The sequence below is a fragment of the Pomacea canaliculata genome, linkage group LG3, assembly GCF_003073045.1.
Source record: "Pomacea canaliculata isolate SZHN2017 linkage group LG3, ASM307304v1, whole genome shotgun sequence".
Taxonomy (NCBI): domain Eukaryota; kingdom Metazoa; phylum Mollusca; class Gastropoda; order Architaenioglossa; family Ampullariidae; genus Pomacea; species Pomacea canaliculata.
The window spans coordinates 4,594,944-4,610,458 of NC_037592.1; the positions used below are offsets into that span (position 1 = coordinate 4,594,944).

Sequence of the window (15,515 nt, forward strand, 5' to 3'; positions counted from 1 at the left end):
GCAGAAGATTTTTTCCCAGTTAACTGCTAAAACGAGGCATAAGACGACATATCTATCTATTCCTCTTCGTGCATCAGGTTGCACATAAGGCCTCAACCAGAGTCCGCCACCGATGTCGATCGGCTGAAACCCGCTCTAGGTGACCCCATGTCCAGCCCTTTCCCTTCATCTCCCTTTCCACTGTTCTTCTCCAAGTTTCCTTTGGGCGGCCTCGTTTTCTTCGGCCGTCTGGAGTCCATCATAGGGCGACTTTGGAAAGGTCTGCTGTCTGCTGGCGGAGCACATGTCCAATCCATCGCCAACGCCTTCGTTGAACCTGCGAGGTGATGGACTCGGTTTCAGTTCTTCGGTGGAGTTCTTCGTTGGTGATGGTGTTTGGCCAAAAGATGTTAAGTATGCGCCTGATGCATCTGTTTTGGAAGACGTCAAGCTTGTTACTGATGGTTTTGGTCATCTTCCAAGATTCTGATCCGTAAAGGAGGGTGCTGATCACATTTGACTTGAAGATTCTCAGCTTGATCTTCTGGCTGATGTTTTTTGCCTTCCATGTGCTCCTGAGTGAGGCGAAGGCCTGGCTGGCTTTCGCCAGTTGGGCTCGAATCTCCACCTCCGCATCCCCGGTGTTTGACATTTTGGACCCAAGATAGGTGAAACTGTTAACTTCCTCAATCTCTTCTCCATTTAGTTTGATGCTGTCTTGGACTCTGGCGTTCACTCTCATACTTTTCGTTTTCTTTGTGCTGACCTTCAAGCCAAGGTTTTCAGCTGTTTCTGAGAAGGCCTTTGTTTTTTCCTGCATGTCTTGGTGGCGGTGTGACAGCAGGGCAATGTCATCAGCAAAGTCTAAGTCTTCCAGCGCTGTTGTTGCTGTCATAGTCATGGTCCATCTGATCCCTCTCCTCTCACTGTCGGTGGAAGTCTTCATGATCCAGTCCATGGCCAGGATGAAGAGGAACGGCGACAGAATGCAGCCCTGCTTCACCCCGCCGGTACTGACGTTGAAGGGGTCTGTGAGCTCCGTGTCACAGACAACCTGGGATTTGAAATCGCTGTACAGCATTGCAATGACCTGACATAGCTTCCGTTTATTCACAGTTCAGATTAACTACTAAAACGAAGTATTAGACATCTTCTGGTTTATTCACATTCTTTGTTACGGCTCGCCAAGCTAACAGCGGATCACTTCGCAAGAGGCCATTCTGAAACGAACTGGAGAAAATTTCTCTGCAAGTGACATAAGAAGTTAGACTACAAGGTATCTTTAATTACAGAGCCAGCCTGTTGGGACAGTTCTGTAGTATGTGCTAGCGAAGGCGCGAAAGAGAAATACACTACAGGCTTCACTGTTTCAGAATACAATAATACAAATATTAATTGCGACGGTCAGCCATGTAGTACAGCAATGTTAGTCCTATATACATGTATATTGGACTGAAATGGGCGATCGTCTGGCAGTGTAAACTGGTACAAAGTGGAAACGCAAATTATCACAATATTGGTATTAAATTGGAGATCAATGCAAGATTTGACAGTGGTAATAAAATTTGTTACCGTCCTGTAGAATACGGACCAATATGCGAACTGTGGATAGAGTCTTTATTAGAGCGATATTGGATTGAAGGTAGCAGCCGTGTCTATCAATGTCTTTCCCTTCTCCCCCAGCGACAAGTACCAGTCAAGGGACAACTGACTGGATTGAACATCAGTTTGAAGTTGGATCCATGCAGGATTCAATGTTAACAAAATCTTGGTGCCGTGTTGTCCCAGTATATGCATTCATCTGTGTCATGACTTGCTATATACCCGGCACAGGATTTGTTAATTAGCGCTTCTGGCACTAGTATCAAGTATACGCCAGTGAACCATTGTCACCTATCACAACCAATCAGTGGATAGAACAAAAGTACATACTCCACGCCAAACGACAGCGTCTACAGACAACACGAGCACAATCCACAGACCAAATATCAAACATGTCATACAAGCCGGTATACACTCCCTGGAGAATATAGTTCTAGTCAAACGAATAAACACCACTCAGGTTGTGTTCAATAAGCGAGTTTTTTTTTGTTTGTTTTGTTTTTTGTTTTTTTTGTTTGTTTGTTTGTTTTTTTTTTGGTGGGGGGTGGGGGACTCAGAAAATGAAACCGATGATTTTGGAATACAGCCCTACATTATTTAGAAGGCGCGCAAGATCAAGCCCAAGCTTCGATTGTGTTAAAAAATTAAATTAAAAGGTCCAAACGAATTCATTCCACAGGCAGCTTGCTGAGTAAATCTTCACAAAATGTAATGGGTAGCAGTCACAGTCTACACTGTATTATTTTTGATTCTCTGTTAAGAAGTGGGTGCACCTGAGTTAATTTTTCCACGTGTATTACTGTTAATAAAATATAAACTCATTTCAAATGTGGGATTATCTAAGACAGACCTGGGCAAAGGCCGGCCCGCCCGCTGGCCCGCCCACCAGTATATATATACTATACATACAGTATTGGGTAAAACTGAGTTAACTATATTAGTCCGGCCCTCTAAAATCCTCCCAGTTTCTCATGTGGCCCCTTGGGAAAATTAATTGCCCACCCCTGATCTAAGATAATGTTTTGTGTGAGCTTCTGGGAATTTTGGTTCCATTTTTGAGCCTCGTCAGGCATACAGGTAAGTGATCGCCACAGCCTGTCGGGGGTACACAGACTTAATTGTCATGTTGGTTACTGACATAGATAAGGTCAATAAGTGTATGTGACGTGTTAGTGACCTTTGTTGAAGTGGTAACGGTAAAAGTCTCGGTCCGAAGATCCGCAAGTCAACGGGAACTGTCGTGTGGCAGCGGAAGTTTAAATATTTATCTGTTCCTTCCACCCAACACCATCTGCATGTGCGTTTCATCCGGGCAGCCATGGACTTCAACTATACTTACTCTTCAGTGTTGGGTTCAAATTACAAGTGTTGTACGCGCTCTACCTGCTTGAGCTCATCTAGCTATTGTTTACTACATCAGGAGCATTCAAACCACTTGTATCCCCACTACATAGAACGAACACGAGTTGTGGTTGTGACAGGAGGCACAATGCGCTGGATGGAGCTGGAGTAGTGAGCTTCAGGGACAGTTTGTTAGTTGCTTTGTTTGTTTGTTGCATCGCAACCTCCTGTCGCATCTGAGTCTCTTAGTAGGTCAACCTACTAGGTGTGAGGAGGGATGTACTAGACTGGATTTTCTATGGCACCAATTCGGCCACGACGACAGTGAAAGGAACCTAATCATGGACATTGCTGTCTTACCTAAGTCCCAGAGTTGACAATCATGAATACTTACTGGTCTTCAATAAGTTGAGTCTGGGTTTAGTAGGAAAGTGCTTATACCCTAAGGTGATTTCGTGCTATGGGGAAGGGGTAAGGAAACCGGAGTACCCGGAGAAAACCCGTGACGGTTTAGCCCTGCGAACATTTGTCACATACATAAGGTGACCAGACGTTTCGGGGGCGAAAGCGGGACACGTGCCGATGATGGTGTCGTCACCGTCAAAGAACGCCAAAAAAAGTGATTTTTAAAGACAATCGGGACATTTGATGGACTTGCCAGAAAGCCAGAAAGCGGGACATTAGGCGTTCCGCCCGATGAGCAGGCGGGACACGAGGTCAAAAGCGGGACTGTCCCGCCTAATGCGGGACGTCTGGTCACCTTACATACAGAAAGTGTGTCTCTAGACGAGATATGATAGAGGACCTCTCCGTGCAATGGTGATAGACGAGTGTCTTCATCACTACGCTACCGAATGTCCCTCTCCAATAAGTGCTTTTATAAGACCATATCTTATAGTAGCCTTTCCGAATGAGGTAGACAGGCAATTTATTTTCATCAATATCCTTCACCAAGTCGGCGGACATTTGTCATACATTTTCTGTATGTATGAGTGTGAGCGCACACGTGCCGCTTCTGGGAGATGTGCATGAGTGTCATTTCTTGTAACGTGAGATTTTCTCCAGAACATCGGCATTCAAATCCAGAACCACAACGTTTGCACAGGTTGTGTTGAGGTATCGGTTCTATAAACCTTCAATAGTTTCGGCGGTATAAATAAATGATAATAATAAATGCAACATTTGTACAGCGCATACTCACACTCCTAAGGAGCAAACCTGTCTGTAAAGTCCATTGAGCTTGCCTCCATGTGGGAAATGCACTATAAAAATCCTATTATTATTATTTGTGCATGCACCCACTCGTCCACATGAGAGAGAGAGAGTGAGGAAAAGATGAAAACACTAACAGGTATCCATGCAGTCTTTCGAACATAAATATAACTTATATAATGCAGTAAAGAATGTGTTTCTGGGGTATTAATTATATCTGACAGTCCAAGCAATCATTCATTGAAAGCTTCCTGCATCACACAAACTCAGCTGACTGTTCGATGTGTTATCTTTATTTTCTTCAGTGAACTACATAAGGCAGAGCTAACAAGTGACTATACTAGGGACATCTTACAAAAGCAAGTAACAGTTATTTTGTGCAGATCAAGAGTCGAGTCCCAGGTCTATGTTGAGGTACGATGTTTCAAAATTTTTTTACTTTACAAATATATGGGCAAATAAATGACATTGAAAACAAAACAAAGAAACACCAGCTAATTGATGGTGTGGTTCATTCAAAGCTTTAGATTGTTCAGTTAATTTGCAAGTGTGATCTCACACAAAAAAAAAGACACAGACATGATTAGTTTGTGCTGCTCATTAAGAAAAATGCAGCAAACAATTAAAAAACATACATTTTTTCATTAAAAGAGAAACACCTTAGCTCCAAGCTTGCACACAAACTGAACTGCATGAAGTATTACCAACTGCTTGCAGCAAACAGGTGCCTAACCATTCAGTATTAAGAAGACTACATGTTACCTACAAAGAGAACAATACAGAAGACTGGCCATTCTAAGCATAACAAGAGACATGACTCTTCTAGAGAACAGGAAGCATTATTAGTCGACCCCCTCCCGCTCTCCCTCTGTCATGTGACTGTCACCCGGCCAGCAACCACCCCCCATCTCCAGCCTCCACCCTCCCTGTGTGCGTGGTGCTAGGTTCCATCCACCTAACTGCAATGTCCCACACTACCATAGAGTATAATAATCGAGCACTGCGTGGAATTTCACAACTTGTGCTTTTTAACAATCACAAAAAAGTGGCATAGTAGCGAGAGTTGGTGGTGGCATAGTAAATTTTTTTTTACATTGAATTTATAGTCGGGACCGAGCAAAAGTGGCATAGTAGCTGGGTGGCATAGTAGCGAGATTTGACTGTAGATGCCAAAGATATTAATTTTATTTTCATTTAGAAACAAATGAGCAAAATAGCTCAAGGCCTTAGACTGATGACAGGTCAAGGTAAAATCACTGAGGGCCCATCCAACACAAGCGAGACGATGTTTCTACAAGTACTTTAGATTGCAATGCTTCGTAAGCTTCGCCTCTGTAGTCTAGTGGATAGGTGTGAGGCCTGATGTTTGAAAGTAGGTATGATCGAAACTTGGGGTGGCGATCGTTTTCATTTTGCTTTGGAATGTTTTTCGTTCTCTAATATGATCAATTTTTTATCAAGCCTTTCATTAAAACCTGTTGATTGCCCAGAGAAGTCATGTAATCTAGCTGCGTATAGTTTTAAAAGTGATATAATGTTCTCAAATGTTCTTTACTCAATTTTGTTGAAGATTCAACAGCATTAAATAATTGCTGATGAACCACTATGGTATTCCGCCTAAATTCATAAATAAATAAATTTTACTTTCATAAGTTTTAAATTCAGAAATATAAGTATCACATCAAACGAAAAACATTTCAAAGCAAAATATAAACGATCCCCACCCCAAGTTTCGAACACACCTACTCTCAAACATAAGGCCTCAGATGTAACCATTAGACTACAGAGGAAAAGCTAACGAAGCATTGCAATCTAACGTACTTGTAGAAACATCGTCTCGCTTGTGTTGGATGGGCCCTCAGTGATTTTACCTTGACCTGTCATCAGTTTAAGGCCTTGAGCTATTTTGCCTGTCATAATTCACTTTATGTCACCCTTCACAGTATTTAAAAGTTGTAGAATTAGTCCCCAAGAACAAGTTTCATAGCTGTCAAAGAGTGAAGCGGAGGTTGGCTTAGAAGGGAAGTGTGCAAGGTCGCTGACGTCACGCTTCCCGAAGGCTTCCGAAGTTCCGAAGGCTTCCGAAGCTGCTTCACTGTTCAAGAAAAAAAGATACGCGGGCGGGAGCCGACATGAAGCTGTCTCTTGTGTGTTTTCTATCTGGACAGTTTAATGAGTGCCACCACTAATACCCACAAACCAATAACACAACATGGTGTCAGAAGTGAGCAGCAAAGTGCTAGCTGTGTGATTTCTCCAGAAACTTTCAGGTGGGCACGTTTTTCTCATTTTGAAATATTGCCCCGTCAGTTGCAAAGTGACATTTCTCGCAAGATGGCAGAGACACATCAGAGAAAACACTTCACTGCAAACGTTCCGGTTCCCTCAAAGCTGGATTTGTCTTCTAACATTGAAGTAAATTGAAAAAAATTTCTTCGTGCAGTTTTCCTCTGTTTTGTGATTTCATCATTTCTCTATTCTGCGTTGCTACTGTATGATGACACTATGGCTTTCCAAGCTGTAGATCTGAATTCAGGGCCGTTGAGATCCAGTACGGGCCCAGGGCAGACGACTTGCTAAACTGCCTGATTGTACACCAGCAAGTCAGCCTTACCATCGACATCACTTGTATTTCAGATACAAGAGCTTTTCTCGGAGTTTGCTTCTATGGCGGACACTAACAGTACTTTGCGCAGCTGCTACTAACACTGGCAGCTGAGAGTCTCAGCCGTTCCACGAGAAAGAAGTGCAAACTATTTGTAGTTTTGTGGTTATTTGTGGTTAATAGGGGCGATCACTGTAGATCTAACGGCGACGACTCCAGATAACAAGGATCGATGACATCGGAAAAATATTGAGAATATACCAAGACCATCTTAAGACTATGAAGGAATCTTATCATATTATACAATGACAAAGGGGATCGTCGCTTCACTTTCTTTACTGCAACTCAAGTTCGCTGTGACAGTGAGTGAAGCACGTGAGAGCGATCGACATCCAGCCTGTAGATCCAGTCAGTTTGCAGAATGCAACACAAAGACACTTACATCATGCGGCTTGTAGATGTTGATCACAATCATCAGAGGGGGTCATCGTGCAGTTTGACAGTGTGGCCTGTATCGATCAGCTATATACAGGTCACAGAGATACGACCACAGTGCATGTAGCTCAGCACTCGTCAAGAGGACTGAGGACTGTACTGCTGGGCCAAGCACCTGATGATCTTACCCTTCCTTTTTCCTACAAGGCCCATGTGAACATCTGTTTTTCTTTCTTCTGCTTTGTGGACCTATGTTTGTGAGTAGTGTTCATGCGCGTAAGGTAGGCCTTTTCATGTTCTTGTATTGCAGTCCTTAGTTGTAATGAGATGTATGGGAGCTGGAAGATGATGACCAGGACTTTAGAAAATAAATAATCAATATGCAAAAGAGTATATACTTACTAGCACACTATGGTTACAAGTTTTACTGTTATCATTAGTGTAAATACCAAGGGTTGCTAAAAGACCATGTAACAACCCCAGACAACCATAATCTTTGCAAATGATTAGGCACAATTGCAACTTACTTCATCTTTATTGAGCATCCTTTTCATCCACATATCGCCGGATTAAGTCCATCACTTGGTGAAAAAGGCCTCTGAACTCTTCATCATTTAACGTAGAGGTTGAAAACATGAAGAAATATGTCAGTGCTTCATAAGCTGAAGCTCTATAACTCGAGGTCCTGATTTCTCTTGAAAGTCGAAAGACTGAAAAAAAAAATCGCTTGATATGATCATTAAGTTCATGAAAAAGAATATCGAAGTCATCCTCCTTTAATTTGTTTGTTGTAAACATGAAGAAATGTGTTAACGCTTCTGCTGCTAACCATCTAGAATTTGAGGTCCTAATCTCTCTTGAAAGTCGAAAGACTGAAAAAACAAAAAAAAAAAAAAAAGATGCAAAAAGACTTAATAATTTATGTCATCAATACAGGCATTCTGAAAATTTCCTTTAAAAAGTTAAAAAAATGTTCTGTATTGTACGTACTGTTCGTATCATTGCTGTAGGTCAAATCACAACTTCCTTCAGAAACCACTCTGTAGAACAAAAATTGGAACTTACTTCAATTTATTGATAGGGAGCCTCCTTTTCCTCCACATATCGCTTAATGTGATCATTCAGTTGGTGATCAAGAATATTAAAATCCTCCTCCTGTAATTGGACTGTTGTAAACATGAAGTTATAAGTTAATGCTTCAGCTGCCAGCCATCTGGTGTTAGACGTTCTAATGTCTCTTGAAAGTCTCATGGCTGAAAAAAAAAATATGCAAAAAGACTTAATAATTTATGTCATCAATACAGGCATTCTGAAAATTTCCTTTAAAAAGTTAAAAAAATGTTCTGTATTGTACGTACTGTTTGTATCATCACTGAAATTGTAGCTGGAACTTGCTTCTGTGTTGTCATGCTGCAAATAATTAAAAAAAGTTTTAATTAATGTGTCTAGGCATGCATATTTTTTTTTGGGGGGGGGGTTTACATTAAATTAACTTAACCTAAACCTAAAGGAAAAATTGTTCCACTAGGCTTGTACTTACTTTAAACGCTACACCAAGCACTCAAAGTAAACCCAGCCTGCAAGAGTTAAACGGGCCCGTTTCGGGCTGAGAAATGGGGCCGTTAAGGGAAGTTACACTCCCAGCCCGCCGTATTATGGGAGCCTAAAGTGCATCGGCCCCTTGCGGGTTTGGGAGAAATAACTCCCTCAGCCCTTCAAAGCCCCACCCTAAAAACACCTCGCAGCCCTTCCATAGTCCCTCAGCCCTCCATAGCCCCACCCTAAAAACACCTCGCAGCCCTTCCATAGTCCCTCAGCCCTCCAAAGCCCCACCCTAAAAACACCTCGCAGCCCTTCAAAGCCCCTCTCAGCCCTCCAAAGCCCATCCTAAAAAACACCTTTCAGCCCTTCAAAGCACTTGGTAAATACCAGCAGACAAAAAATAGACATGATTCAACAATTTATTAAATACAAGCAGATACACAAGGTTTTCATATTAATTTACAACAAAGAATTTTTCACAAATGCCTGACCAAAAAATATTCATTGCAATTTATCATATACATATACAAGCAAAAAAAAAATAAAGGGTTTTAATATTTATTACAACAAAGAATTTGAGTCTTCAAAAACTTCAGGCTAATTGTTGCGAATACCTGACCCCCCAAAAAAGAAAAAAAAAATCATTACAATCTTCAAAACAATTTATCATATACAAGCAAAAGATAAACAAGGATTGAATATTTATTTACAACAAAGAATTTGTCACAAATGCCTGACCCCCACCTCCAAAAAAAGAAAAAAGTCATTACAATCTTCAAAAACAACTTATCATATACATATACAAGCAAAAAATATACATGGTTTTAACATTATTTACAACCAAGAATTTGAGTCTTTACAGTCTTCAGGCTAGATGTCGTGAATACCTGACCAAAAAAAAACAAAAATCCTTACAATCTTCACAATCTTCACAACAATGTACTACATACAACACAAAAAGGAGAGAAGAAATTTATTATATACAAGCCAAAACTAAACATGGTTTTAACATTTATTTACAACAAAGAATTTGAGTCTTCAAAGTCTTCAGGCTAGTTGTTGCGAAAAAAGCTTTAATTAGATTTCACAACAGCCACTTTCCCCCCTAAATTCTCTACACACAGATTCCTCTTCCAGCCTATCAAATTTCTCACCTGAAACATGGGATTGCTGCTGGAGTCATTCCTTGTTCACCTACATTTCGTAACTTAATTCATATGTGGAGCAAGCTTCGAAACATTTCTCTGTGCTCCTCAACAGCATGACCCATCTGCAATCAAAATATTAGTCCTTTAATGATAAGCAAAAAACAAGGCATTTCAATTTATTCACTTCTTACCGATGTGCCATTCAGTTGAAGTAAAACGTATTTCTGTTTCTTACTATTTATGAGCTTTAAAGCAGCTAGGAGGCAACAGGAAGTTGATGGCCAACACCACTTATGTAAATAGATTCATGTAGGCTTGCTTCTAGTGTTGATTACTATTTGTGGATTAGAAAGGAAAACTAATAAGAGGTAGAATCACTAGAACCATATCACATCAAAGCAGTTGCACTTGTAAACAGGTGTACAACATGCAGAGATTACCCAGAACAGGGTAATAGGCAGGGTTAACTTTCTTCATAAACAAATCATGAATGATAAAGCCATGCTTACATTGATAAATTAAACACATGCATGGTTATTTTCTTTGATTTCTTATTTCACTGACCATCAGATGGCTTTGTCCTTGGACTTGTTCCTCCATTCTTGCCTGTTACTTCCAAACTATTTGTAAGCAGTGGCAGATATAATATCCCCAGGCTGCTGCTGTGCACAAAGGGAAATTGTGATGGTTAAAAGTCAAATACAAATGTTTCATTGTAATACATTTGTACATGAAACTACAGTCTACTTCAGGGTCATATGCAACCCAAACAGGAAAACATATTGACTTGCAAAAACAAAACAAAAACAATCAAGTATGCTCTCAGTATCCCAACCTTTGCCCTACATAACTAGCACCACAATTTCTACCTGCCTGCCCCACTATTTCTATCAAAGAAGCATTTTGACTAAAAGAGCCTGCTCTGTAGTAACAATTATCTCGTTATGAGTAGCAACATCTTTCATGTATTGATGAAATGTCAGTGGTTTTCAGTGTATGGTTAGATATGCTATCACTCTCTTTGTGGTGTCAGTTTTGGCAATAAAAACACTGAATCAGTGACAAAAGAACACAAGGATATGCTGTGCATGATGACTTTGTTTTCACCTTTATCGTGAAAAAATTACTTTATTTTATTTATTACTTACTTCAATTTATTGATTGTGAGGCTCCTTCGACTCCACATATTGCTTAATGTGATTGTTTAATTCATGGTATAAAATATTAAAGTCGTCTTCCTGTAGCCTTCCTGTTGAGAACATAAAGTTGTAACTTAAGGCTTCAGCTGCCAGCCATCTGGTGTTAGACGTTCTAATGTCTCTTGAAAGTCTCATGGCTGAAAAAAAAAAATATGCAAAAAGACTTAATAATTTATGTCATCAATACAGGCATTCTGAAAATTTCCTTTAAAAAGTTAAAAAAAATGTTCTGTATTGTACGTACTGTTTGTATCATCACTGAAATTGTAGCTGGAACTTGCTTCTGTGTTGTCATGCTGCAAATAATTAAAAAAAGTTTTAATTAATGTGTCTAGGCATGCATATTTTTTTTTTGGGGGGGGGGTTTACATTAAATTAACTTAACCTAAACCTAAAGAAAAATTGTTCCACTAGGCTTGTACTTACTTTAAACGCTACACCCAAGCACTCAAAGTAAACCCAGCCTGCAAGAGTTAAACGGGCCCGTTTCGGGCTGAGAAATGGGGCCGTTAAGGGAAGTTACACTCCCAGCCCGCCGTATTATGGGAGCCTAAAGTGCATCGGCCCCTTGCGGGTTTGGGAGAAATAACTCCCTCAGCCCTTCAAAGCCCCACCCTAAAAACACCTCGCAGCCCTTCCATAGTCCCTCAGCCCTCCATAGCCCCACCCTAAAAACACCTCGCAGCCCTTCCATAGTCCCTCAGCCCTCCAAAGCCCCACCCTAAAAACACCTCGCAGCCCTTCAAAGCCCCTCTCAGCCCTCCAAAGCCCCATCCTAAAAAACACCTTTCAGCCCTTCAAAGCACTTGGTAAATACCAGCAGACAAAAAATAGACATGATTCAACAATTTATTAAATACAAGCAGATACACAAGGTTTTCATATTAATTTACAACAAAGAATTTTTCACAAATGCCTGACCAAAAAATATTCATTGCAATTTATCATATACATATACAAGCAAAAAAAAAAAATATAGGGTTTTAATATTTATTACAACAAAGAATTTGAGTCTTCAAAAACTTCAGGCTAATTGTTGCGAATACCTGACCCCCCAAAAAAGAAAAAAAAATCATTACAATCTTCAAAACAATTTATCATATACAAGCAAAAGATAAACAAGGATTGAATATTTATTTACAACAAAGAATTTGTCACAAATGCCTGACCCCCACCTCCAAAAAAAGAAAAAAGTCATTACAATCTTCAAAAACAACTTATCATATACATATACAAGCAAAAAATATACATGGTTTTAACATTATTTACAACCAAGAATTTGAGTCTTTACAGTCTTCAGGCTAGATGTCGTGAATACCTGACAAAAAAAAAACAAAAATCCTTACAATCTTCACAATCTTCACAACAATGTACTACATACAACACAAAAAGGAGAGAAGAAATTTATTATATACAAGCCAAAACTAAACATGGTTTTAACATTTATTTACAACAAAGAATTTGAGTCTTCAAAGTCTTCAGGCTAGTTGTTGCGAAAAAAGCTTTAATTAGATTTCACAACAGCCACTTTCCCCCTAAATTCTCTACACACAGATTCCTCTTCCAGCCTATCAAATTTCTCACCTGAAACATGGGATTGCTGCTGGAGTCATTCCTTGTTCACCTACATTTCGTAACTTAATTCATATGTGGAGCAAGCTTCGAAACATTTCTCTGTGCTCCTCAACAGCATGACCCATCTGCAATCAAAATATTAGTCCTTTAATGATAAGCAAAAACAAGGCATTTCAATTTATTCACTTCTTACCGATGTGCCATTCAGTTGAAGTAAAACGTATTTCTGTTTCTTACTATTTATGAGCTTTAAAGCAGCTAGGAGGCAACAGGAAGTTGATGGCCAACACCACTTATGTAAATAGATTCATGTAGGCTTGCTTCTAGTGTTGATTACTATTTGTGGATTAGAAAGGAAAACTAATAAGAGGTAGAATCACTAGAACCATATCACATCAAAGCAGTTGCACTTGTAAACAGGTGTACAACATGCAGAGATTACCCAGAACAGGGTAATAGGCAGGGTTAACTTTCTTCATAAACAAATCATGAATGATAAAGCCATGCTTACATTGATAAATTAAACACATGCATGGTTATTTTCTTTGATTTCTTATTTCACTGACCATCAGATGGCTTTGTCCTTGGACTTGTTCCTCCATTCTTGCCTGTTACTTCCAAACTATTTGTAAGCAGTGGCAGATATAATATCCCCAGGCTGCTGCTGTGCACAAAGGGAAATTGTGATGGTTAAAAGTCAAATACAAATGTTTCATTGTAATACATTTGTACATGAAACTACAGTCTACTTCAGGGTCATATGCAACCCAAACAGGAAAACATATTGACTTGCAAAAACAAAACAAAAACAATCAAGTATGCTCTCAGTATCCCAACCTTTGCCCTACATAACTAGCACCACAATTTCTACCTGCCTGCCCCACTATTTCTATCAAAGAAGCATTTTGACTAAAAGAGCCTGCTCTGTAGTAACAATTATCTCGTTATGAGTAGCAACATCTTTCATGTATTGATGAAATGTCAGTGGTTTTCAGTGTATGGTTAGATATGCTATCACTCTCTTTGTGGTGTCAGTTTTGGCAATAAAAACACTGAATCAGTGACAAAAGAACACAAGGATATGCTGTGCATGATGACTTTGTTTTCACCTTTATCGTGAAAAAATTACTTTATTTTATTTATTACTTACTTCAATTTATTGATTGTGAGGCTCCTTCGACTCCACATATTGCTTAATGTGATTGTTTAATTCATGGTATAAAATATTAAAGTCGTCTTCCTGTAGCCTTCCTGTTGAGAACATAAAGTTGTAACTTAAGGCTTCAGCTGCCAGCCATCTGGTGTTAGACGTTCTAATGTCTCTTGAAAGTCTCATGGCTGAAAAAAAAAAGATGCAAAAAGACTTAATAATTTATGTCATCAATACAGGCATTCTGAAAATTTCCTTTAAAAAGTTAAAAAAATGTTCTGTATTGTACGTACTGTTTGTATCATCACTGAAATTGTAGCTGGAACTTGCTTCTGTGTTGTCATGCTGCAAATAATTAAAAAAAGTTTTAATTAATGTGTCTAGGCATGCATATTTTTTTTTTTTGGGGGGGGGGGTTTACATTAAATTAACTTAACCTAAACCTAAAGAAAAATTGTTCCACTAGGCTTGTACTTACTTTAAACGCTACACCCAAGCACTCAAAGTAAACCCAGCCTGCAAGAGTTAAACGGGCCCGTTTCGGGCTGAGAAATGGGGCCGTTAAGGGAAGTTACACTCCCAGCCCGCCGTATTATGGGAGCCTAAAGTGCATCGGCCCCTTGCGGGTTTGGGAGAAATAACTCCCTCAGCCCTTCAAAGCCCCACCCTAAAAACACCTCGCAGCCCTTCCATAGTCCCTCAGCCCTCCATAGCCCCACCCTAAAAACACCTCGCAGCCCTTCCATAGTCCCTCAGCCCTCCAAAGCCCCACCCTAAAAACACCTCGCAGCCCTTCAAAGCCCCTCTCAGCCCTCCAAAGCCCCATCCTAAAAAACACCTTTCAGCCCTTCAAAGCACTTGGTAAATACCAGCAGACAAAAAATAGACATGATTCAACAATTTATTAAATACAAGCAGATACACAAGGTTTTCATATTAATTTACAACAAAGAATTTTTCACAAATGCCTGACCAAAAAATATTCATTGCAATTTATCATATACATATACAAGCAAAAAAAAAATAAAGGGTTTTAATATTTATTACAACAAAGAATTTGAGTCTTCAAAAACTTCAGGCTAATTGTTGCGAATACCTGACCCCCCAAAAAAGAAAAAAAAATCATTACAATCTTCAAAACAATTTATCATATACAAGCAAAAGATAAACAAGGATTGAATATTTATTTACAACAAAGAATTTGTCACAAATGCCTGACCCCCACCTCCAAAAAAAGAAAAAAGTCATTACAATCTTCAAAAACAACTTATCATATACATATACAAGCAAAAATATACATGGTTTTAACATTATTTACAACCAAGAATTTGAGTCTTTACAGTCTTCAGGCTAGATGTCGTGAATACCTGACAAAAAAAAACAAAAATCCTTACAATCTTCACAATCTTCACAACAATGTACTACATACAACACAAAAAGGAGAGAAGAAATTTATTATATACAAGCCAAAACTAAACATGGTTTTAACATTTATTTACAACAAAGAATTTGAGTCTTCAAAGTCTTCAGGCTAGTTGTTGCGAAAAAAGCTTTAATTAGATTTCACAACAGCCACTTTCCCCCTAAATTCTCTACACACAGATTCCTCTTCCAGCCTATCAAATTTCTCACCTGAAACATGGGATTGCTGCTGGAGTCATTCCTTGTTCACCTACATTTCGTAACTTAATTCATATGTGGAGCAAGCTTCGAAACATTTCTCTGTG

At 39.5% G+C, this 15,515-nt stretch overlaps 1 long non-coding RNA gene across 3 annotated transcripts; it reads right to left on the reverse strand.

The window, feature by feature from the left end:
* Window positions 1-7,902: 7,902 nt before the first annotated feature.
* On the reverse strand, window positions 7,903-15,502 carry LOC112558648. 3 transcript variants are annotated; one of them, XR_003098212.1, is made up of 8 exons: window positions 15,421-15,502; window positions 14,082-14,133; window positions 12,648-13,976; window positions 11,308-11,359; window positions 10,429-11,200; window positions 9,871-9,986; window positions 8,533-8,584; window positions 7,903-8,427 (listed from the first exon to the last, which is right to left on the reverse strand). It is a non-coding gene; the product is annotated as an uncharacterized LOC112558648 (long non-coding RNA). The 3 variants fall into 3 exon arrangements; XR_003098211.1 differs by having other exon boundaries at window positions 12,648-14,133; window positions 15,421-15,435; XR_003098210.1 differs by lacking the exon at window positions 15,421-15,502 and having other exon boundaries at window positions 12,648-14,557.
* Window positions 15,503-15,515: the final 13 nt, after the last annotated feature.